The sequence below is a fragment of the Schistocerca gregaria genome, chromosome 3, assembly GCF_023897955.1.
Source record: "Schistocerca gregaria isolate iqSchGreg1 chromosome 3, iqSchGreg1.2, whole genome shotgun sequence".
NCBI lineage: Eukaryota > Metazoa > Arthropoda > Insecta > Orthoptera > Acrididae > Schistocerca > Schistocerca gregaria.
In genome coordinates, this window is record NC_064922.1 from 948,595,845 (window position 1) to 948,620,114 (window position 24,270).

The 24,270-nt window shown below is 45.9% G+C and overlaps 12 non-coding genes across 12 annotated transcripts; 9 read left to right on the forward strand and 3 right to left on the reverse strand.

The window, feature by feature from the left end:
- Positions 1 to 12: 12 nt before the first annotated feature.
- Trnaq-uug (transfer RNA glutamine (anticodon UUG)) lies at positions 13 to 84 on the forward strand. The gene has a single exon. It is a non-coding gene; the product is annotated as a tRNA-Gln (tRNA).
- Positions 85 to 1,208: 1,124 nt separating this feature from the next.
- Positions 1,209 to 1,280, forward strand: Trnaq-uug (transfer RNA glutamine (anticodon UUG)). Its single transcript has one exon. It is a non-coding gene; the product is annotated as a tRNA-Gln (tRNA).
- Positions 1,281 to 2,404: 1,124 nt separating this feature from the next.
- Positions 2,405 to 2,476, forward strand: Trnaq-uug (transfer RNA glutamine (anticodon UUG)). The gene has a single exon. It is a non-coding gene; the product is annotated as a tRNA-Gln (tRNA).
- Positions 2,477 to 4,795: 2,319 nt separating this feature from the next.
- Positions 4,796 to 4,867, forward strand: Trnaq-uug (transfer RNA glutamine (anticodon UUG)). The gene has a single exon. It is a non-coding gene; the product is annotated as a tRNA-Gln (tRNA).
- A 1,124-nt stretch (positions 4,868 to 5,991) lies between these two features.
- Positions 5,992 to 6,063, forward strand: Trnaq-uug (transfer RNA glutamine (anticodon UUG)). The gene has a single exon. It is a non-coding gene; the product is annotated as a tRNA-Gln (tRNA).
- A 6,450-nt stretch (positions 6,064 to 12,513) lies between these two features.
- On the forward strand, positions 12,514 to 12,585 carry Trnaq-uug (transfer RNA glutamine (anticodon UUG)). Its single transcript has one exon. It is a non-coding gene; the product is annotated as a tRNA-Gln (tRNA).
- A 1,221-nt stretch (positions 12,586 to 13,806) lies between these two features.
- Trnaq-uug (transfer RNA glutamine (anticodon UUG)) lies at positions 13,807 to 13,878 on the forward strand. The gene has a single exon. It is a non-coding gene; the product is annotated as a tRNA-Gln (tRNA).
- A 498-nt stretch (positions 13,879 to 14,376) lies between these two features.
- On the reverse strand, positions 14,377 to 14,448 carry Trnap-ugg (transfer RNA proline (anticodon UGG)). The gene has a single exon. It is a non-coding gene; the product is annotated as a tRNA-Pro (tRNA).
- A 6,901-nt stretch (positions 14,449 to 21,349) lies between these two features.
- Trnap-ugg (transfer RNA proline (anticodon UGG)) lies at positions 21,350 to 21,421 on the reverse strand. The gene has a single exon. It is a non-coding gene; the product is annotated as a tRNA-Pro (tRNA).
- A 554-nt stretch (positions 21,422 to 21,975) lies between these two features.
- On the forward strand, positions 21,976 to 22,047 carry Trnaq-uug (transfer RNA glutamine (anticodon UUG)). The gene has a single exon. It is a non-coding gene; the product is annotated as a tRNA-Gln (tRNA).
- Positions 22,048 to 22,545: 498 nt separating this feature from the next.
- Positions 22,546 to 22,617, reverse strand: Trnap-ugg (transfer RNA proline (anticodon UGG)). Its single transcript has one exon. It is a non-coding gene; the product is annotated as a tRNA-Pro (tRNA).
- Positions 22,618 to 23,172: 555 nt separating this feature from the next.
- On the forward strand, positions 23,173 to 23,244 carry Trnaq-uug (transfer RNA glutamine (anticodon UUG)). The gene has a single exon. It is a non-coding gene; the product is annotated as a tRNA-Gln (tRNA).
- The last annotated feature ends 1,026 nt before the right edge of the window (positions 23,245 to 24,270 follow it).

A 24,270-nucleotide genomic window follows, 5' to 3' on the forward strand; every position in this document is an offset into this window, starting at 1 on the left:
CTAGAGGCACCCGGTTCCATGGTGTAATGGTTAGCACTTTGGAATTTGAATCCAGTGATCCGAGTTCGAGTCTCGGTGGAACCTGATTCAGTGTTTTGCGATCGTTTCTAGAAACGTGTACGAGCTGGCTGTTGGAATTGTATATGCAAAAGTTTAGCTAGGATCATGTAATGCAAATTGTTAATAGCAGTCCACATGTGAATGGGGAACGCTCCAAATGCTTATGCTTTTGCTACTAGGATTAATAACGGAACGTAAGGGGTTCAACTGCGAGAAGACGACCTCAGCTGCTTCTCCCAGCATCTCTCCGTTTTGGGTGCTGCATGCGCATGCATTTAACAAACGTGCATGCGATGTACTAGTTCCTGGGAAACGAATAGAATCGTTGTACGTGTCAGTCTTTAGGTATAGATATAAGTAATCGAAGACGGCTTAATCCTGCTTCGTAGATTGCTTTCCACAAGACGCACTTGCCAGTATCATTGGCCGGTGGCCCGACATGCAGTTTGTCCTGTTGCATGGCTTACTTTCAGAGACTCGCTAGTTTATCGTAGTGCTTGGTTGTCGCGAAAGTGAAAAGTAGGGCCTGTCCGGGATTTGACCACGAGACCTCCTGCACCCAAAGCAGGAATCATACCCAAAGACCAACAGGCCGCACAATTAAGCAGCTGTGTGCCCCGCCACTTACTGAGATCTTGCCGCACTTGCTATTGAAGCATCCAATCTGGACCATATTCTCAAAGAGGTTTCTTAATCGACACCTACAACATGAGCTGTGCTGAGGACCAATGTAGTTGAAGGCTGAAAGAGCTGCTTGAGTTGTGAGACAGTATGTCGATCATTTGAAGTGCAAATGTAATCGTGTCAAGCACCATCCGCCCACTACGTAGCGTTGTGTGACAGCACGTACTTTTCGACAGTACTCTGTGTCCATAGCTGTTTTCATAGCTAGGCTGCTTCCAGCACAAAGCATCCACCATACGTAAGTGGCTGTTCCGCAATTTTGATTACCTGACCCTTCGACATCACTTCATGTACGAATACTGGCAAGAATTCTCGCTACATTCGAAGTTGTTCCCCCCACTTTCAACCTACTTGGTTGCTTCATTTGCCACGCAAACACTTCCTGAGGACGCTACATGTAATAAATCGCAGCTTACCGGTTTAATGCCATGATGCTGCTCAGATTATTTCCGCTAGAGGCACCCGGTTCCATGGTGTAATGGTTAGCACTCTGGACTTTGAGTCCAGCGATCCGAGTTCGAGTCTCGTTGGAACCTGATTCAGTGTTTTGCGATCGTTTCTAGAAACGTGTACGAGCTGGCAGTTGGAATTGTATATGCAAAATTTTAGCTAGGATCAAGTAATGGAAATTGTTAATAGCAGTCCACACGTGAATGGGGAACGCTCGAAAAGCTTGTGCTTTTGCTACTAGGATTAATAACGGAACGGAAGGGGTTCAACTGCGAGAAGACGACCTCAGCTGCTTCTCCCAGCATCTCTCCGTTTTGGGTGCTGCATGCGCATGCATTTAACAAACGTGCATGCGATGTACTAGATCCTGGGAAACGAATAGAATCGTTGTACGTGTCAGTCTTTAGGTATAGATATAAGTAATCGGAGACGGCTTAATCCTGCTTCGTAGATTGCTTTCCACAAGACGCACTTGCCAGTATCATTGGCCGGTGGCCCGACATGCAGTTTGTCCTGTTGCATGGCTTACTTTCAGAGACTCGCTAGTTTATCGTAGTGCTTGGTTGTCGTGAAAGTGAAAAGTAGGGCCTGTCCGGGATTTGAACCCGGGACCTTCTGCACCAAAAGCAGGAATCATACCCAAAGACCAACAGGCCGCACAATTAAGCAGCTGTGTGCCCCGCCTCTTACTGAGATCTTGCCGCACTTGCTATTGAAGCATCCAATCTGGACCATATTCTCAAAGAGGTTTCTTAATCGACACCTACAACATGAGCTGTGCTGAGGACCAATGTAGTTGAAGGCTGAAAGAGCTGCTTGAGTTGTGAGACAGTATGTCGATCATTTGAAGTGCAAATGTAATCGTGTCAAGCACCATCCGCCCACTACGTAGCGTTGTGTGACAGCACGTACGTTTCGACAGTACTCTGTGTCCATAGCTGTTTTCATAGCTAGGCTGCTTCCAGCACAAAGCATCCACCATACGTAAGTGGCTGTTCCGCAATTTTGATTACCTGACCCTTCGACATCACTTTATGTACGAATACTGGCAAGAATTCTCGCTACATTCGAAGTTGTTCCCCCCACTTTCAACCTACTTGGTTGCTTCATTTGCCACGCAAACACTTCCTGAGGACGCTACATGTAATAAATCGCAGCTTACCGGTTTAATGACATGATGCTGCTCAGATTATTTCTGTTAGAGGCACCCGGTTCCATGGTGTAATGGTTAGCACTCTGGACTTTGAATCCAGCGATCCGAGTTCGAGTCTCGGTGGAACCTGATTCAGTGTTTTGCGATCGTTTCTAGAAACGTGTACGAGCTGGCAGTTGGAATTGTATATGCAAAATTTTAGCTAGGATCAAGTAATGGAAATTGTTAATAGCAGTCCACACGTGAATGGGGAACGCTCGAAAAGCTTGTGCTTTTGCTACTAGGATTAATAACGGAACGGAAGGGGTTCAACTGCGAGAAGACGACCTCAGCTGCTTCTCCCAGCATCTCTCCGTTTTGGGTGCTGCATGCGCATGCATTTAACAAACGTGCATGCGATGTACTAGTTCCTGGGAAACGAATAGAATCGTTGTACGTGTCAGTCTTTAGGTATAGATATAAGTAATCGGAGACGGCTTAATCCAGCTTCGTAGATTGCTTTCCACAAGACGCACTTGCCAGTATCATTGGCCGGTGGCCCGACATGCAGTTTTTCCTGTTGCATGGCTTACTTTCAGAGACTCGCTAGTTTATCGTAGTGCTTGGTTGTCGTGAAAGTGAAAAGTAGGGCCTGTCCGGGATTTGAACCGGGGACCTTCTGCACCCAAAGCAGGAAACATACCCCTAGACCAACAGGCCGCAAAAGTAAGCAGCTGTGTGTCCCGCCACTTACTGAGATGTTGCCGCACTTGCTATTGAAGCATCCAATCTGGACCATATTCTCAAAGAGGTTTCTTAATCGACACCTACAACATGAGCTGTGCTGAGGACCAATGTAGTTGAAGGCTGAAAGAGCTGCTTGAGTTGTGAGACAGTATGTCGATCATTTGAAGTGCAAATGTTATCGTGTCAAGCACCATCCGCCCACTACGTAGCGTTGTGTGACAGCACGTACTTTTCGACAGTACTCTGTGTCCATAGCTGTTTTCATAGCTAGGCTGCTTCCAGCACAAAGCATCCACCATACGTAAGTGGCTGTTCCGCAATTTTGATTACCTGACCCTTCGACATCACTTCATGTACGAATACTGGCAAGAATTCACGCTACATTCGAAGTTGTTCCCCCCACTTTCAACCTACTTGGTTGCTTCATTTGCCACGCAAACACTTCCTGAGGACGCTACATGTAATAAATCGCAGCTTACCGGTTTAATGACATGATGCTGCTCAATTTAAGTCCGGCAGAGGCACCCGGTTCCATAGTGTAATGGTTAGCACTCTGGAATTTGAATCCAGCGATCCGAGTTCGGGTCTCGGTGGAACCTGATTTAGTGTTTTGCATCGTTTCTAGAAACGTGTACGAGCTGGCAGTTGGAATTGTATATGCAAAATTTTAGCTAGGATCATGTAATGCAAATTGTTAATAGCAGTCCACAAGTGAATGGGGAACGCTCCAGATGCTTATGCTCTTGCTACTAGGATTAATAACGGAACGGAAGGGGTTCAACTGCGAGAAGACGACCTCAGCTGCTTCTCCCAGCATCTCTCCGTTTTGGGTGCTGCATGCGCATGCATTTAACAAACGTGCATGTGATGTACTAGTTCCTGGGAAACGAATAGAATCGTTGTACGTGTCAGTCTTTAGGTATAGATATAAGTAATCGGAGACGGCTTAATCCAGCTTCGTAGATTGCTTTCCACAAGACGCACTTGCCAGTATCATTGGCCGGTGGCCCGACATGCAGTTTTTCCTGTTGCATGGCTTACTTTCAGAGACTCGCTAGTTTATCGTAGTGCTTGGTTGTCGCGAAAGTGAAAAGTAGGGCCTGTCCGGGATTTGAACCCGAGACCTCCTGCACCCAAAGCAGGAATCATACCCAAAGACCAACAGGCCGCAAAAGTAAGCAGCTGTGCACCCCGCCACCTACTGAGATCTTGCCGCACTTGCTATTGAAGCATCCAATCTGGACCATATTCTCAAAGAGGTTTCTTAATCGACACCTACAACATGAGCTGTGCTGAGGACCTATGTAGTTGAAGGCTGAAAGAGCTGCTTGAGTTGTGAGACAGTATGTCGATCATTTGAAGTGCAAATGTAATCGTGTCAAGCACCATCCGCCCACTACGTAGCGTTGTGTGACAACACGTACTTTTCGACAGTACTCTGTGTCCATAGCTGTTTTCATAGCTAGGCTGCTTCCAGCACAAAGCATCCACCATACGTAAGTGGCTGTTCCGCAATTTTGATTACCTGACCCTTCGACATCACTTCATGTACGAATACTGGCAAGAATTCTCGCTACATTCGAAGTTGTTCCCCCCACTTTCAAACTACTTGGTTGCTTCATTTGCCACGCAAACACTTCCTGAGGACGCTACATGTAATAAATCGCAGCTTACCGGTTTAATGACATGATGCTGCTCAGATTATTTCCGCTAGAGGCACACGGTTCCATGGTGTAATTGTTAGCACTCTGGACTTTGAATCCAGCGATCCGAGTTCGAGTCTTGGTGGAACCTGATTCAGTGTTTTGCGACCGTTTCTAGAAACGTGTACGAGCTGGCAGTTGGAATTGTATATGCAAAATTTTAGCTAGGATCATGTAATGCAAATTGTTAATAGCAGTCCACACGTGAATGGGGAACGCTCCAAATGCTTATGCTTTTGCTACTAGGATTAATAACGGAACGTAAGGGGTTCAACTGCGAGAAGACGACCTCAGCAGCTTCTCCCAGCATCTCTCCGTTTTGGGTGCTGCATGCGCATGCATTTATCAAACGTGCATGCGATGTACTAGTTCCTGGGAAACGAATAGAATCGTTGTACGTGTCAGTCTTTAGGTATAGATATAAGTAATCGAAGACGGCTTAATCCTGCTTCGTAGATTGCTTTCCACAAGACGCACTTGCCAGTATCATTGGCCGGTGGCCCGACATGCAGTTTGTCCTGTTGCATGGCTTACTTTCAGAGACTCGCTAGTTTATCGTAGTGCTTGGTTGTCGCGCAAGTGAAAAGTAGGGCCTGTCCGGGATTTGAACCCGGGACCTCCTGCACCCAAAGCAGGAATCATACCCCAGACCAACACGCCGCACAAGTAAGCAAGTGTGCACCCCGCCACCTACTGAGATCTTGCTGCACTTGCTATTGAAGCATCCAATCTGGACCATATTCTCAAAGAGGTTTCTTAATCCGACACCTACAACATGAGCTGCGCTGAGGTCCAATGTAGTTGAAGGCTGAAAGAGCTGCATGAGTTGTGTGACAGTATGTCGATCGTGTGAAGTGCAAATGTTATCGTGTCACGCACCATCCGCCCACTATGTAGCGTTGTGTGACAGCATGTACATTTCGACAGTACTCTGTGTCCATAGCTGTTTTCATAGCTAGGCTGCTTCCAGCACAAAGCATCTACCATACGAAAGTGGCTATTCCGAAATTTTGATTACCTGACCCTTCGACATCACTTCATGTACGAATACTGGCAAGAATTCTCGCTACATTCGAAGTTGTTCCCTCCACTTTCAACCTACTTGGTTGCTTCATTTGCCACGCAAACACTTCCTGAGGACGCTACATGTAATAAATCGCAGCTTACCGGTTTAATGACATGATGCTGCTCAATTTAAGTCCGCTAGCGGCACCCGGTTCCATGGTGTAATGGTTAGCACTCAGGACTTTGAATCCAGCGATCCGAGTTCGAGTTTCGGTGGAACCTGATTCAGTGTTTTGCGATCGTTTCTAGAAACGTGTACGAGCTGGCAGTTGGAATTGTATATGCAAAATTTTAGCTAGGATCATGTAATGCAAATTGTTAATAGCAGTCCACACGTGAATGGGGAACGCTCCAAATGCTTATGCTTTTGCTACTAGGATTAATAACGGAACGTAAGGGGTTCAACTGCGAGAAGACGACCTCAGCTGCTTCTCCCAGCATCTCTCCGTTTTGGGTGCTGCATGCACATGCATTTAACAAACGTGCATACGATGTACTAGTTCCTGGGAAACGAATAGAATCGTTGTACGTGTCAGTCTTTAGGAATAGATATAAGTAATCGAAGACGGCCTAATCCTGCTTCGTGGATTGCTTTCCACAAGACGCACTTACCAGTATCATTGGCCGGTGGCCCGACATGCAGTTTGTCCTGTTGCATGGCTTACTTTCAGAGACTCGCTAGTTTATCGTAGTGCTTGGTTGTCGCGAAAGTGAAAAGTAGGGCCTGTCCGGGATTTGAACGCGGGACCTCCTGCACCCAAAGCAGAAATCATACCCCTTTTTTTTAATTTTTTTATTTTTTTTTTTAAATTTACTAAAGATACTTCTAAACCTAATGCATAGTCCCGCAATGGTGACAAAGTAGAATTTTTTTTTGTGCGTGTGTTGTATTCCATTTTCAGAGAATCGTCCTGGGCCTTCACGGCTACCGTAGCGGCGAGAGGGCCCACGAAGTCCCCACCGTACTTCACCCCAGGCAGCAATCCCCTACTTCTGGTCTGCAACACTCTTTCTGTTGTTTGTTGTTCTTTTTAGTGCTTTCGTTGTGTTGTTGGTTTTTTTTATCAACATTTATAATTGTTTTTTTATTATAATTTATTTTTTTTTGTTTTTTCTTAATAGAAAATGAAAAAAGGAACTCTGGTCCGCTAGAAAAACAGAAGAAAATAAAATAGTCCTTGTCGTAACACTGTTCAGTATACGTCACTATGACATTTGAAGAAGAAAAGAAAAAAAAAGACAAAGCAATGTAGAATGAAGGAAGGAAAAAAAATACTTCTTTCATCGAAGAACGACTTCTAAAAATTTCGCATATCGTTTCCTGTAATGTCTCGTCTGTGAAAGTATGTGAAACTGTAATGCCAGGTAAAGACAGAACGCCGCCTCACTCTTGGGTTCTTGCGTCTGTAAATAATGAACATAATGACCCTTCAACCAATTGACAGAGTTCCGTTTGGTGTTCGGGTACGGCACTGAATCCGGATACAGGAAATCTTCAGGTTTAATACAAAGCTGGGAAGTCCTCATAATCGTAGCCAGTTTTCGGCGAATGCATGGCCAAACTGCTTGGACAGTGGTGCACAGAAAACGATGTTCATCAGTATCAGGCAAGTTGCACGTAAGGCACAAAGGTGAGTCAGCCAAATGTAGAGCATGAAGTCGTGAATTGGTACTTATTTTACGGTTCACGACCCTGTACCAAGAGGCTTTCACTGACGTTGGTAAATCACGGCTATGTATGTTTTTCCATATCACTGGCCAGCGATGATTGGGGTATTTGTGTTCGATGTTGTTCCTGTTCTTGGTTGCCAGTAGTTTATTATAAATTAACTTCACCACTGAAAGCTCATTTTCTGGGAGAGTTGACCGTACGTAACTGAACTCAATGAAAAAGCTCTTAAAGTGAGTCAGCGCAGGCGGAATATGTTGAACAGAGACGGGAGGCTGCAGGCAGGCCGGCGCTAGTTCGGTTAACAAGTGAGCCGTTAGACTGTTCGGTAACGACCTCCACCGTTTGTAGGTGGTGCATACGTACAAAGCTCGTGACTTGGAACGAACATCTGTTAAATTTAAGCCTCCATCGGTCGTGGAGAGAGTGAGCGTATCGTACTTGACTTTAAAAATGTGTCCACGTGTGACGAAATGGCCTAGAGCGGACATCATACGCTTCGCTGTCTCCTGTGGCATGGGCAGTACTTGTGCAACGTAGTTAATCTTTGAGGTGAGGTAGACATTAGCGAAGGTGACTTTCTGCAGTTCATCAAGGCTCCTTAGGTAGTGGGTCTGCATGCAAGCACGCATACTTGCCAGGAGATTCCTATAGTTCACCGCATTTGTGTGCTGCATGTTGCTCCTGTACTCAATACCAAGGCATTTCATTTTAGAAAGTAGTTGCAACTGACCGTGATGGTGCAGCGAGATGCCGAGTCCTAAGTTCATAATGCCAGATTTCCTGGCATTCAACTTCGCACCCGCAACAAGTTCGTAGTTTTTGACGATCTGAAGGGCTTCCTCGACTTCACCTTCGTCCATGACCAAAAATCCGACGTCATCCGCATATGCAGTACAAACAATCTTAATGCCGTGGATGGTTAATCCTTGTAGACGCTGTGTCAAGGTGACAAGCAAAGGCTCAGTGGCAATGGCAAACAAGGCCATTGACATAGGGCATCCCTGTCGCACTGAATTAGTAATATTAATCGATGCGCTCAGCTGGCCATTCACCATGAGTCGAGTTACTCCTTTACGAAGGAGCTCATGTATAAGATTGATAAAACGTAGTGGAAATCCCATGGCATGCATCGTCCGGATGAGAAACTGATGGTTTACTCTGTCGAATGCCTTTGAAAAGTCAAGGGAAACTAGCGCACACCGTATCTTGCACGCATCTGCAATGGCTATGACGTCCCTGTATTGAGACAAATTTTGGAAGATCGTCCTACCGACACCTACACTGGTCTGGTACTGACCAATGACAGTATTCATCAACATTTTCAATCTATTAGAAATAATACGTGCTAAAATTTTGTAGTCACTGTTCAGTAAAGTAAGCGGCCGAAAATCGTCAATAGAACTGCACATTGGGCGTTTAGGGATTAATACCACGATGCCTTCCACGAGAGCCTGAGGAACATTAAAATCAGGCCGTAAAATTTCATTAAACATACTCAACAACTTGGGCTTTAATTTGTCGCAGAAAGTAAGATAAAATTCGGCAGTGAGACCGTCGGGTCCCGGCGATTTATTTTTCGGACTTCGTGATAGCGCAGAATCCAATTCGTCTTCATCAATTTCTCGCATGAGAGTTTCGACTTCAGCAGCACCCAAAGTCCTTTGCAAGTTATTGAGTAATTCATCGTGAGTTCCATCGTCGGTATGTGTCGTTGCCAGCAGATCTGCCAGGTGATTGTGAAGTGCGTTCCGTATGTCTTGTTGCCGCGTGAGCGCAACGCCTTCACTCAACTGAAGACGAGTTATTAATCTCCGCCGCCCCCTCTTATTTTCACGAATGACGTGAAACATGGATGTCATTTCGTCGTCTATCATATTCTGGGGCCTGGACCTTATTTGAAAGCATTCTGCCTGCTGCCGCGGAAGTTTTAATAATTTTGCCTTAATTTTTTTAATCTGCATAAAATTTTCAGGTACAGCCACATCGGACTGGTAAAGCTCCCTGAGACAAGTAAAATAAAACTCAGACGTTTGCCGTTGCCACCAGGATTTGTCCCGAGCGTAGCGTTTAAACATTTTTGATAAAGTTGGTTTGGCATGTGTTATCCACCATTCAGTAACGGAGGCATACTGTGCAACCCGTCTTTCACATGCCTCCCATGTTTCGTTAAAGACACGGTGACAGTCAACATCGTTAAGGAGAGCATTGTTAAGTTTCCAGAAACCTCTGCCGCGAAATGTGCCTTGCTTGACCATGTTAACAGTACAAATATATGCGGCATGATCGGAAAAAATTGTGGGCCAAACTTCGGATTGGAGGACTTGAGTCTTCATACACGCCGATACATAGATCCTCTCTAGCCGGCTTGCAGAGTGGTTCGTGACATGAGTGAACCCAGGTGCCGCTCCGTGCGTATGCTCCCATGTGTCAATGAGGTTCATTTCTTGGACGATACGTTCTAGTTCTCCAGATTTGTTAAAATTAGGCGTCTGGTCTTTTGGACTTAAGACACAATTGAAGTCACCCGCAAAAATTATACGATCGTAGGTTCCCCTAAAAAGTGGGACTATGGCGCTTGTGAAGAACTCAGCCCTAGCACGCCTATTGCTACTGCCGGACGGGGCGTAAACATTGATTATGCGTGTCCGATGGAAAGTGACAGCGATCCCTCTATGATCAGGCAGTTTTTCTGCGTCGGTCGCTACAATCCCTTCTTTGAACAGAATCGCTGTCCCTAAATTCGCACCGCTCCCGGAATTGGAGAGAGTAGTATAACCAGTTATTCGGTCAAGTTCAATCGCAGCGACTTCTTGAAGTAACAGAATATCGATATCCGCTGCGTATACAAAATCTTGTAAATTACGGAGCCGCCAGTACGACTGTATCTTATTGATGTTTAACGAGGCAATTTTATAGTCTTGGGGTTCGTTCATGGGAGAAGGCACATACTATTAATTAAACAGTCTTAGAAGGATGGCTAACGAAATTGAGGCCAAGCGCGTCAGTCGGAGTTCCTGTAGTTCCCGGTACGGTTGGTGTATGCTGCTCTGTGGGGGGTGCCGAAGATTCCGTCTCAATGGTCCGCATGACAGCCGCATCATTGCTCGCATCCAATACTTCCATTTCCTGTGCCCAATTCCCAGTGAGAGTGGCCTCTGACAAAAGCGATCCTGCGTTTCCTTGAGCGTGGGTATCCGGCAAAACGACTCTACTCGAGGTATCACTATCTTCCACCCGTCGTGGATTCACAGGGGGAGACACTACAGGATCAATGTCCATTCGATCAGACGCAGGGAGACCAACTTCAGGGGGTTCAGGAGTGTTCTGACTCATTTGGCTGCTTATTCGTTTCGCTTTTTCGCGGAGCTGTGGGGCGAGCTGATTGGCTCCTTGATGTGCAAGTCTCCGCTTCTTTTTGAAGGCTTCCTGTTAGGGTTCGCAGTATCATCAACATCCGAAGTGGACTGTTGACTCTGGGGTTGATCCGCCGGGAACACAGCGTCTGCTTCATCCTCAGTACCAGTGGCATCAACCACTGGGGAGTCATCCGTCGTTACCTCCATCTCTGAGTGTGGTAGCGGCGGTGCCGCGTCAGCACTCGGTTCTTTGACGTTATCGCCCAAAACATCATTCAAACGAGGGGCATCTACAGGCGGGGTCTCGGGTGGAAGACCAGTAGCCGCGGCAGCGTATGTCAGTGGCAGTGCCGTCGTCACAGGGGGGCTAGCGGCTTCACCGACAGGTATCTGCGTCACGCGTCTTTGTATACATTCAGAGCGCACGTGGCCGGGCGCACCACAGCCGGCACACGTTTTTGGCTGCCCATCATATATGACAATTCCGCGATGTCCACCTACGTAAATATGTGAAGGTATGTGCTTCTGTAGATCGATCTTAACCTGCCTGACGCCGTTAAGCACCGGAAATTTGTGGGCTTTGGACCAACGCTCCGCAAAATTGTTAATGACCCTCCCGTAAGGTGTTAATGCAGAATTTATTTGCGCGGCTGATATTTCAAACGGGAGTTCGAAAATACGTGCCGTTCGGATGCCCAGTCCAGCATGCGTAATGCTGACGTCACTGACGGTACCATCTCTATGTTTAAACTTCAGTACACCTCCACTGGACTCCACAATTCTATCACACATTTCAGAGGACGTTAATTTCACATAAACAACACTAGTCACGATAGAGAAATTTATCCCTACAATGTCATCAAAAGTAATCTTAGCTGTTTCCTCTAACCATGCTTCAACTTCAAACGAATTTGGTTTCGAAAAGTTCCTATCAAAGGTAAACTTCAAGGTATCTTTCCTGTTAGTCGGATTCATAATTCCATATCAGATCCTACAGAACGGAACGAATACTAATAAGCAGACGCTGTAAGCACGCGACTCACCGCCTGACATAAACACTTCCTGCCGCAGCGCGCTGGCCCTGGAGGACCGCTCACCACCGCTGCCGCAGGCAGACTGCTACTGAGATCTTGCCGCACTTGCTATTGAAGCATCCAATCTGGACCATATTCTCAAAGAGGTTTCTTAATCCGACACCTACAACATGAGCTGTGCTGAGGACCAATGTAGTTGAAGGCTGAAAGAGCTGCTTGAGTTGTGAGACAGTATGTCGATCGTGTGAAGTGCAAATGTAATCGTGTCAAGCACCATCAGCCCACTACGTAGCGTTGTGTGACAGCACGTACTTTTCGACAGTACTCTGTGTCCATAGCTGTTTTCATAGCTAGGCTGCTTCCAGCACAAAGTATCCACCATACGAAAGTGGCTGTTCCGCGATTTTGATTACCTGACCCTTCGACATCACTTAATGTACGAATACTGGCAAGAATTCTCGCTACATTCGAAGTTGTTCCCTCCACTTTCAACCTACTTGGTTGCTTCATTTGCCACGCAAACACTTCCTGAGGACGCTACATGTAATAAATCGCAGCTTAGCGGTTTAATGACATGATGCTGCTCAGTTTAAGTCCGCTAGAGGCACACGGTTCCATGGTGCAATGGTTAGCACTCTGGACTTTGAATCCAGCGATCCGAGTTCGAGTCTCGGTGGAACCTGATTCAGTGTTTTGCGATCGTTTCTAGAAACGTGTACGAGCTGTTAGCACTCAGGACTTTGAATCCAGCGATCCGAGTTCGAGTTTCGATGGAACCTGATTCAGTGTTTTGCGATCGTTTCTAGAAACGTGTACGAGCTGGCAGTTGGAATTGTATATGCAAAATTTTAGCTATGATCATGTAATGCAAATTGTTAATAGCAGTCCACACGTGAATGGGGAACGCTCCAAATGCTTATGCTTTTGCTACTAGGATTAATAACGGAACGTAAGGGGTTCAACTGCGAGAAGACGACCTCAGCTGCTTCTCCCAGCATCTCTCCGTTTTGGGTGCTGCATGCGCATGCATTTCACAATCGTGCATGCGATGTACTAGTTCCTGGAAACGAATAGAATCGTTGTACGTGTCAGTCTTTAGGCATAGATATAAGTAATCGAAGACGGCTTAATCCTGCTTCGTGGATTGCTTTCCACAAGACGCACTTGCCAGTATCATTGGCCGGTGGCCCGACATGCAGTTTGTCCTGTTGCAAGGCTTACTTTCAGAGACTCGCTAGTTTATCGTAGTGCTTGGTTGTCGCGCAACTGAAAAGTAGGGCCTGTCCGGCATTTGGACCCGGGACCTCCTGCACCCAAAGCAGGAATCATACTCCTAGACCAACAGACCGCACAAGTAAGCAGCTGTGCACCCCACCACCTACTGAGATCTTGACGCACTTGCTACTGAAGCATCCAATCTGGACCATATTCTCAAAGAGGTTTCTTAATCCGACACCTACAACATGAGCTGCGCTGAGGTCCAATGTAGTTGAAGGCTGAAAGAGCTGCTTGAGTTGTGTGACAGTATGTCGATCGTGTGAAGTGCAAATGTTATCGTGTCAAGCACCATCAGCCCACTACGTAGCGTTGTGTGACAGCACGTACTTTTCGACAGTACTCTGTGTCCATAGCTGTTTTCATAGCTAGGCTGCTTCCAGCACAAAGCATCCACCATACGAAAGTGGCTGTTCCGCGATTTTGATTACCTGACCCTTCGACATCACTTAATGTACGAATACTGGCAAGAATTCTCGCTACATTCGAAGTTGTTCCCTCCACTTTCAACCTACTTGGTTGCTTCATTTGCCACGCAAACACTTTCTGAGGACGCTACATGTAATAAATCGCAGCTTACCGGTTTAATGACATGATGCTGCTCAATTTATGTCCGCTAGAGGCACACGGTTCCATGGTGTAATGGTTAGCACTCTGGACTTTGAATCCAGCGATCCGAGTTCGAGTCTCGGTGGAACCTGACTCAGTGTTTTGCGATCGTTTCTAGAAACGTGTACGAGCTTGCAGTTGGAATTGTATATGCAAAATTTTAGCTAGGATCATGTAATGCAAATTGTTAATAGCAGTCCACAAGTGAATGGGGAACGCTCCAGATGCTTATGCTTTTGCTACTAGGATTAATAACGGAACGTAAGGGGTTCAACTGCGAGAAGACGACCTCAGCTGCTTCTCCCAGCATCTCTCAGTTTTGGGTGCTGCATGCACATGCATTTAACAAACGTGCATGCGATGTACTAGTTCCTGGGGTACGAATAGATTCGTTGTACGTGTCAGTCTTTAGGTATAGATATAAGTAATCGAAGACGGCTTAATCCTGCTTCGTAGATTGCTTTCCACAAGACGCACTTGCCAGTATCATTGGCCGGTGGCCCGACATGCAGTTTGCCCCGTTGCATGGCTTACTTTCAGAGACTCGCTAGTTTATCGTAGTGCTTGGTTGTCGCGAAAGTGAAAAGTAGGGCCCGTCCGGCATTTGAACCCGGGACCTCCTGCACCCAAAGCAGGAATCATACCCCTAGACCAACAGGCCGCAAAAGTAAGCAGCTGTGCACCCCGCCACCTACTGAGATCTTGCCGCACTTGCTATTGAAGCACCCAATCTGGACCATATTCTCAAAGAGGTTTCTTAATCCGACACCTACAACATGAGCTGTGCTGAGGACCAATGTAGTTGAAGTCTGAAAGAGCTGTTTGAGTTGTGAGACAGTATGTCGATCGTGTGAAGTGCAAATGTAATCGTGTCAAGCACCATCAGCCCACTACGTAGCGTTGTGTGACAGCACGTACTTTTCGACAGTACTCTGTGTCCATAGCTGTTTTCATAGCTAGGCTGCTTCCAGCACAAAGCATCCACCATACGAAAGTGGCTGTTCCGCGATTTTGATTACCTGACCCTTCGACATCACTTCATGTACGAATACTGGCAAGAATTCTCGCTACATTCGAAGTTGTTCCCTCCACTTTCAACCTACTTGGTTGCTTCATTTGCCACGCAAACACTTCCTGAGGACGCTACATGTAATAAATCGCAGCTTACCGGTTTAATGACATGATGCTGCTCAGTTTAAGTCCGTTAGAGGCACACGGTACCATCGCAGTTGCGAGTCAGCCGCCGAGCGGGACGGACGTGTGGCGGAGCTGGACGTCTGGCTGTAGTAAACACAGGCTGAGTCGCTGCGTTTGAGGTTAGTGGTGCTGCTAAGCCGCTATTCGTGTTGCACTTGTATTCATGAAGTTCTAGAATGAATAGGTCGAATTATTTGAGGAAAGACACAATCAAGTTTACTTTCGATCGAAATTTCGTTCGACCTAAAGCATTTGAAATTAAAGCATGGTTTATCGAAAAAGTATTGATTAACGGTGATGATGTTGTCGGAGTTTATCTCTCGTTTGTGACAAATGCTGTGTATCTGAAGATGAAAAGTCCAGAATTATGTAGTTCCATTGTGGATCGTTGCGGAGGTAGCGTGAAGTTTAATCATTCTGATGGGAATGTGAGTGACGTTGCTGTTAGTCATGCTGGGTACGGGATTCGTACGATCAGAGTGTTTGAGCTCCCTTTTGAAATTCCGCCCGAAGAACTTAATGTTGCCCTTCGGCCTTATGGCAGAATTATTTCCGATGTGGCAGAAAGGTGGTCTGAAGCTCATATGTTTCCTGTCTTGAACGGCGTAAGGCAAATTAAGATTGAATTACAGAAGCATGTCCCCTCTTATCTTAATATTTGTGGGTATCGTGCTTTGATTATCTATGATGGGCAACCGCGGACTTGCGCTTTATGCAATTCCACGGAACACATTCGTGCAGAATGTTCACGGAGGCGTGTCCCGCAGTTAGCGCGTGACGAGATGCCGAGTTCCGGCCCTGTTGTTGGTATGAAGTTGTCATACGCTGCCGCTGCTGACTTCCGCAGCCGAGGCGAGTCGGTGCCGCCTGTGCGCGGGGAGCCTGCTGCCTCGCGGGCGGTTGTCGATGATACTCCGGCTTCAAGCTCTAGATTTGCGGATGGTCTGCCGATCAGCTCCGCGCCCCTCGAATCTATGCCGACGCCAACTTTTTCCAACTCTCCCACTGTGGTTGCTCGTTCTTCCGCGGACTCGGCCGAAGATCCCCGAATACCCGCAACGGAGGTTTCCTTGCGTCGTCAGGATTCCCACCAACGTGAGGATATTGCCTCTAGCTTCCGAGGAGTGGACGCTCCAGGCATCCACTCTGCGGGAACTATGAACGAAGATAGCAATCTGGACATTGGTTTCACGTCGGCGCCCACAGAAGACACTTGCGTCAAGGAAACCACAACGAGCGATAGTGTAGAATTGGAGACTGGGTTGCTACCAGTGGGAGCCATGGAAAAAGATGCGCCTCCTCCTGCCGTTGTGGAATGCGATACGCGGACTTTTGTCCGAAAAAAGGAACAGGCGACGTCAGACGTATCATCCGGTACTTCTCCTGACAGGTCGCAAACTTCGTCTCCTGCTAGATCGCCGAAGAGATCTTCGAAGAAAGGCAAGAAGAGGAGATTGGCACACAAAGCAGCAGAGAGTTTAGCTCTTGCATTGCGGGAAAAGTTAAAACATTTAAGGGATAATGAACGACTACGAGAACAATGCCCAGTAGCACGAGTTAACGAGTGTACTGAAGCGGAGATGAGTCGTGCCGATGCAGATGATCTTCAACAACAACCTCGCGCACCGCTTGGCGTCGCAGGTTGGCAGACCGGCACTACTATGGATTTAGACCGAACTGTCTCAGGAAAAGGACTTGATTGGGCCGATGCCCAAGAAGATCGCACCGACCACGGAATGGAGATGGACCTGACACATGCTAGTGGCATTTAATTTTTTTTTTTTTTAATGTCTATTTTTCTTTCTGACAGACAGAATGGAATGGTACAGACGTGACTCTGCATGGGGTATACTTCATTAGTCAATTTCTTTTACCTGCACCTATGCCAACGGAACTGACATATAATGTGACCACGATCAATATAAATCGGATTCGCAGTGAAACGAAAGTCGCTTCTTTAAAAGATTTCCTTTACCAGTCGGATACTGATATAGCCCTCCTACAGGAATTGAATGTCCACAACTTTTATGTCCCAGGTTTTCAAGAGATTTTAAATATTGCACCGGAAGCCACATGTGGGACTGCGATCCTTGTCAAAGATGGTATTGATGTGAAAGATATCTGTCTGTTAGAAAATGGGAGGGGCATCAGTTGTAAAATTTTTACTACTACTGTTTTAAATGTATATGTCCCCTCTGGTAACAACGCTAGAGATGATAGGGCTAATTTTTTTAAGAACGATATGGTCTATTTACTTAAGGGGAATCCGGCGGAAGCTTTAATCGGTGGTGACTTTAATTGTGTACTTCACAAAAAGGATCAGCGACCAAATTTTAACTTCTCCAGGGAACTGGCGGCTTTGGTGACAAACATGAAGTGGACAGACGTGTGGGAAAGCAAATACCCCACGTTAGTCAAATTTACGCACATCAGTAGTCGCTCGCAAAGCAGAATAGACAGAATATACGTCACAGCAAACCTGGAAAATAAAATCAGTAGTATCGAAGTAATTCCCACTACCTTTTCGGACCATCTCGCAGTGAAATGCAGCATTCGGTTTCAGAAGCAAGGAACGTATTGGGGTCGCCCCTTATGGAAGCTGAATACCCATATGTTGTTCGAGGGTGCCCTATCAAGAACAGTGGCGGAGGTATGGCAGGCTGCTCTACGTATGCGCCATAAATACAGCTCTCGCCTTGCGTGGTGGACCTCATGTGCTAAAAAGAAATTGAGATCATCCCTAATAGCTTACGGGAGGGAGCGAGCGATGTGGTCTCGCAATACCGTTGAATTTTACTATACATGCTTAAGGGAACTATCAGCTCAGCAGATGACTGATGAGGTTTTCATTGAAATAAAGAAGATCAAGGCTCACCTCATAAGTCTCAAGCGACATCAGCTGGAGGGTTTAAAAATTAAATCTCGTGTCCCGACAACGGTGGAGGACGAGAACGCATCGCTGTACCACTTACTCGAACATGAAAGAAATAGAAGACGAGCGTTTATTGCTTGTCTTAGAGTGGGCGATAACCGGGTGCTGACGGAACACTCTGACATTTTAAATGCAGTTTATGGATTTTATCGTACGTTATATACTGATACCCGGTATAATCTAGACTGTGCGAACGATTTGCTACGAACTACAGGTATCGACAACGTTATCAATGACGAGGACAATGTGTCCCTTACCACTGCGATCACATGTGAGGAGGTGTTTGATATACTTAAATATTCGCCTACCCGTAAGTCCCCATGGCCTGATGGCTTGCCTGTAGAGTTTTATTGTAAATTTTGGCCTCTCATCGGTAATCAATTCACAGAAGTGATAAATGAAGTGTTGCAAGGTGTTACTGTTCCACGCGAGTTCAAAGAAAGCGTAACTGTGCTAATACCAAAGGGAAGGAACGCGACAGTTAAAGATCTCAATCAATTGAGACCAATATGTTTGATGAACTCGGATTATAAAATAATTGCACGTGTACTGAAGGAAAGACTGAGACCTCTAATGGAGAAGATCATAGGTGACCACCAAACCTGTCTCTCGGGGCGGAATATTTTTAAAACTGTTTGTGAATATAGGGATGTCTCTGCAATTTTTGCAACGTCATCCTCACAAGGAGGCCTTGCCTTTATCGACTTCTCAAAGGCTTTTGACAGGGTCAACCACTTATTTCTGTTCAGAACGTTGACCTATGTGGGTTTTAGTTAACATTTTGTGCAAGTTTTAATTAACATTGTTGAAGGCATCCAAACACAAGTGTCTGTAAATGGGCATTTCACTCCACCCATTGAAATTCGCAACGGCGTCCCGCAGGGAAGTCCTTTGTCAATGCTCCTGTATGTTGTTGCACTGGAGCCTTTACTAAGGAGACTCGATGTCGATCTTGAGGGCATCACGATATCTGGCGTTAACAACGTCACCAATGCATATGCTGATGACGTTGGAGTGGTTATTCGTAGTAACGAAGATTTAGAGAAATTAACTACGAATATTCAGATGTCTTGTGAAGCTACAGGCGCTAGGGTTAACGAGGTGAAGAGTTCGTTTTTAAATCTTAAAGGTCTTCAAGATGTCCGTTTGGAATGGGCACGCTCCGTCGATCGTCACACCGCTCTGGGTGTCACCTTTTACCGATGTCCGCTTCAGACCATGACCTACAATTGGAAGAAAGTACTGGATACAATCAGAGGAGCCACAATACTCAATCAGACCAGACATCTGAACATTAAACAACGAATCAGAATAATTAATTGGTCCATTTTATCAAAAGCTATATATATAGGTCAAATATTGCCAGTTTCGAAACCCATTGCCAAACGTATAATGAGTATCATTTGCCGATTTATATGGACAGGGAATATTTTTAGAGTAGCAGTCGGTACAGTTACGTTACCTTCCGCTGAAGGTGGCCTAGGTTTAACAGATATATGGCGGAAGACTACGGCGTTATATATAAAGAGGACCCTACAAATTATAGAAAAACATCCACATAGTATTACAGCCAGGCTGTATCGACTCCTACAGCCAGAAAATTTACGTCCACCCATAAATATAGGCGGAATTAATTATAAATTGAAATATATTCGCCAGTTCTTTTTAGAGATTAGCTACATGGACAGTATTGTCACGAATCCACAATCAAGGAATTGCAGGAAATTAATGGAACTCTTAACAACGAAAGAACATGTCAATAAAATGGAGTGCAGATATCCCGACAAAGACTGGAAAAGAATTTGGAAAAATATTAGTAATCGTGAACTGTCTTCCGCCATTCAGGCAACCTGGTACCGAGTTGTTAATAACGTAGTTTCCACTAACGAAAAGTTGCACTCCATTGGTCTTAGTGACACGATTGTGTGCACCCGATGTGACGCAGTTGACACATTGATCCACCGCTATCTCTGTGGCGGATACGCCGAAATATGGAGGGGACTCCAACGGCGGGTAGCCTTTATAACCAGAACTGTTAGTACTGAGATCAATGTTGAAAAATTACTCTTCCCCGATGGTGTTTTCTTCCCTGTCCAGAAAACCAATGCTGTGTTGTGGTTGTTTGGCAATTATGTACATTACGTTATATCTGAACACGGCAATGACCGTGTTTTAGAATACGAATTATACGAACGAGCAAAATATTATCAGATATGTACGCGCAGGGACCACAAAAAAACTTTTGGTAACATGTTACACATTCTGTTTCAGAGACAAGGGATTGGATAAACATCTTAATAGCCCTCGTCTACGAAAAATGTAGTCACAGGCCAAAGTAGGGGATCGCTGTTGAGGGTGAAGTACGGTGGGGACTTCGTGTGCCCCAGGGCCGCTACGGTAGCCGTGAAGGCCTCGGACAGAACCCCGAAACAGCACTGCGGCTTCACACTTACTGCTGGATGAACCCCATATCTCCAGCAACTACTTTCATCTATGATGATTTTCCAGGATCTCGGTAATATCGGAAGGTGGTTTCGTTGCACACAATGCAGTGGAAGCTTCTTGCACGTGTTCCTCAGTTACAATCTTTCTATTTTTGTTTAATTTTTTTCAGTATGAAGCAAGAGTGACAATTTATTAATTCCCAAGAAGCCTTAATTTTTCAATTTTCAGTTCTACGGAGGAGAAGCCTCACATGGCGAAGAAGCCAAACATCATTTCATTTCCCTAACTGTCACAGTAAATTTGAAAAAAAAATCAGTCGATATAGCATAGAAGCTCGCCGAAGAAGGCATAAAAGGAGAGCGAATGGATGGGCTGTGTGGGGAGAAGGGAGGCCCAAAAAAAATAAATAAATAAATAAAAGAAAATGGTGTAATGGTTACCACTATGGACTTTGAATCCAGCGATCCGAGTTCGAGTCTCGGTGGAACCTGACTCAGTGTTTTGCGATCGTTTCTAGAAACGTGTACGAGCTGGCAGTTGGAATTGTATATGCAAAATTTTAGCTAGGATCATGTAATGCAAATTGTTAATAGCAGTCCACACGTGAATGGGGAACGCTCCAAATGCTTATGCTTTTGCTACTAGGATTAATAACGGAACGTAAGGGGTTCAACTGCGAGAAGACGACCTCAGCTGCTTCTCCCAGCATCTCTCCGTTTTGGGTGCTGCATGCACATGCATTTAACAAACGTGCATGCGATGTACTAGTTGCTGGGAAACGAATAGAATCGTTGTACGTGTCAGTCTTTAGGTATAGATATAAGTAATCGAAGACGGCTTAATCCTACTTCGTAGATTGCTTTCCACAAGACGCACTTGCCAGTATCATTGGCCGGTGGCCCGACATGCAGTTTGCCCCGTTGCATGGCTTACTTTCAGAGACTCGCTAGTTTATAGTAGTGCTTGGTTGTCGTGAAAGTGAAAAGTAGGGCCTGTCCGGCATTTGAACCCGGGACCTCCTGCACCCAAAGCAGGAATCATACCCCTAGACCAACAGGCCGCAAAAGTAAGCAGCTGTGCACCCCGCCACCTACTGAGATCTTGCCGCACTTGCTATTGAAGCATCCAATCTGGACCATATTCTCAAAGAGGTTTCTTAATCCGACACCTACAACATGAGCTGTGCTGAGGACCAATGTAGTTGAAGGCTGAAAGAGCTGCTTGAGTTGTGAGACAGTATGTCGATCGTGTGAAGTGCAAATGTAATCGTGTCAAGCACCATCCGCCCACTACGTAGCGTTGTGTGACAGCACGTACTTTTCGACAGTACTCTGTGTCCATAGCTGTTTTCATATCTAGGCTGCTTCCAGCACAAAGCATCCACCATACGAAAGTGGCTGTTCCGCGATTTTGATTACCTGACCCTTCGACATCACTTAATGTACGAATACTGGCAAGAATTCTCGCTACATTCGAAGTTGTTCCCTCCACTTTCAACCTACTTGTTTGCTTCATTTGCCACGCAAACACTTCCTGAGGACGCTACATGTAATAAATCTCAGCTTACCGGTTTAATGACATGATGCTGCTCAGATAAGTCCGATAGAGGCACACGGTTCCATGGTGTAATGGTTAGCACTCTGGACTTTGAATCCAGCGATCCGAGTTCGAGTCTCGGTGGAACCTGACTCAGTGTTTTGCGATCGTTTCTAGAAACGTGTACGAGCTGGCAGTTGGAATTGTATATGCAAAATTTTAGCTAGGATCATGTAATGCAAATTGTTAATAGCAGTCCACACGTGAATGGGGAACGCTCCAAATGCTTATGCTTTTGCTACTAGGATTAATAACGGAACGTAAGGGGTTCAACTGCGAGAAGACGACCTCAGCTGCTTCTCCCAGCATCTCTCCGTTTTGGGTGCTGCATGCACATGCATTTAACAAACGTGCATGCGATGTACTAGTTGCTGGGAAACGAATAGAATCGTTGTACGTGTCAGTCTTTAGGTATAGATATAAGTAATCGAAGACGGCTTAATCCTGCTTCGTAGATTGCTTTCCACAAGACGCACTTGCCAGTATCATTGGCCGGTGGCCCGACATGCGGTTTGCCCCGTTGCATGGCTTACTTTCAGAGACTCGCTAGTTTATCGTAGTGCTTGGTTGTCGTGAAAGTGAAAAGTAGGGCCTGTCCGGCATTTGAACCCGGGACCTCCTGCACCCAAAGCAGGAATCATACCCCTAGACCAACAGGCCGCAAAAGTAAGCAGCTGTGCACCCCGCCACCTACTGAGATCTTGCCGCACTTGCTATTGAAGCATCCAATCTGGACCATATTCTCAAAGAGGTTTCTTAATCCGACACCTACAACATGAGCTGTGCTGAGGACCAATGTAGTTGAAGGCTGAAAGAGCTGCTTGAGTTGTGAGACAGTATGTCGACCGTGTGAAGTGCAAATGTAATCGTGTCAAGCACCATCCGCCCACTACGTAGCGTTGTGTGACAGCACGTACTTTTCGACAGTACTCTGTGTCCATAGCTGTTTTCATATCTAGGCTGCTTCCAGCACAAAGCATCCACCATACGAAAGTGGCTGTTCCGCGATTTTGATTACCTGACCCTTCGACATCACTTAATGTACGAATACTGGCAAGAATTCTCGCTACATTCGAAGTTGTTCCCTCCACTTTCAACCTACTTGGTTGCTTCATTTGCCACGCAAACACTTCCTGAGGACGCTACATGTAATAAATCTCAGCTTACCGGTTTAATGACATGATGCTGCTCAGTTTACGTCCGCTAGCGTCACACGGTTCCATGGTGTAATGGTTAGCACTCTGGACTTTGAATCCAGCGATCCGAGTTCGAGTCTCGGTGGAACCTGACTCAGTGTTTTGCGATCGTTTCTAGAAACGTGTACGAGCTGGCAGTTGGAATTGTATATGCAAAATTTTAGCTAGGATCATGTAATGCAAATTGTTAATAGCAGTCCACACGTGAATGGGGAACGCTCCAAATGCTTATGCTTTTGCTACTAGGATTAATAACGGAACGTAAGGGGTTCAACTGCGAGAAGACGACCTCAGCTGCTTCTCCCAGCATCTCTCCGTTTTGGGTGCTGCATGCACATGCATTTAACAAACGTGCATGCGATGTACTAGTTGCTGGGAAACGAATAGAATCGTTGTACGTGTCAGTCTTTAGGTATAGATATAAGTAATCGAAGACGGCTTAATCCTGCTTCGTAGATTGCTTTCCACAAGACGCACTTGCCAGTATCATTGGCCGGTGGCCCGACATGCAGTTTGCCCCGTTGCATGGCTTACTTTCAGAGACTCGCTAGTTTATCGTAGTGCTTGGTTGTCGCGAAAGTGAAAAGTAGGGCCTGTCCGGCATTTGAACCCGGGACCTCCTGCACCCAAAGCAGGAATCATACCCCTAGACCAACAGTCCGCAAAAGTAAACAGATGTGCACCCCGCCACCTACTGAGATCTTGCCGCACTTGCTATTGAAGCATCCAATCTGGACCATATTCTCAAAGAGGTTTCTTAATCCGACACCTACAACTTGAGCTGTGCTGAGGACCAATGTAGTTGAAGGCTGAAAGAGCTGCTTGAGTTGTGAGACAGTATGTCGATCGTGTGAAGTGCAAATGTAATCGTGTCAAGCACCATCCGCCCACTACGTAGCGTTGTGTGACAGCACGTACTTTTCGACAGTACTCTGTGTCCATAGCTGTTTTCATATCTAGGCTGCTTCCAGCACAAAGCATCCACCATACGAAAGTGGCTGTTCCGCGATTTTGATTACCTGACCCTTCGACATCACTTAATGTACGAATACTGGCAAGAATTCTCGCTACATTCGAAGTTGTTCCCTCCACTTTCAACCTACTTGGTTGCTTCATT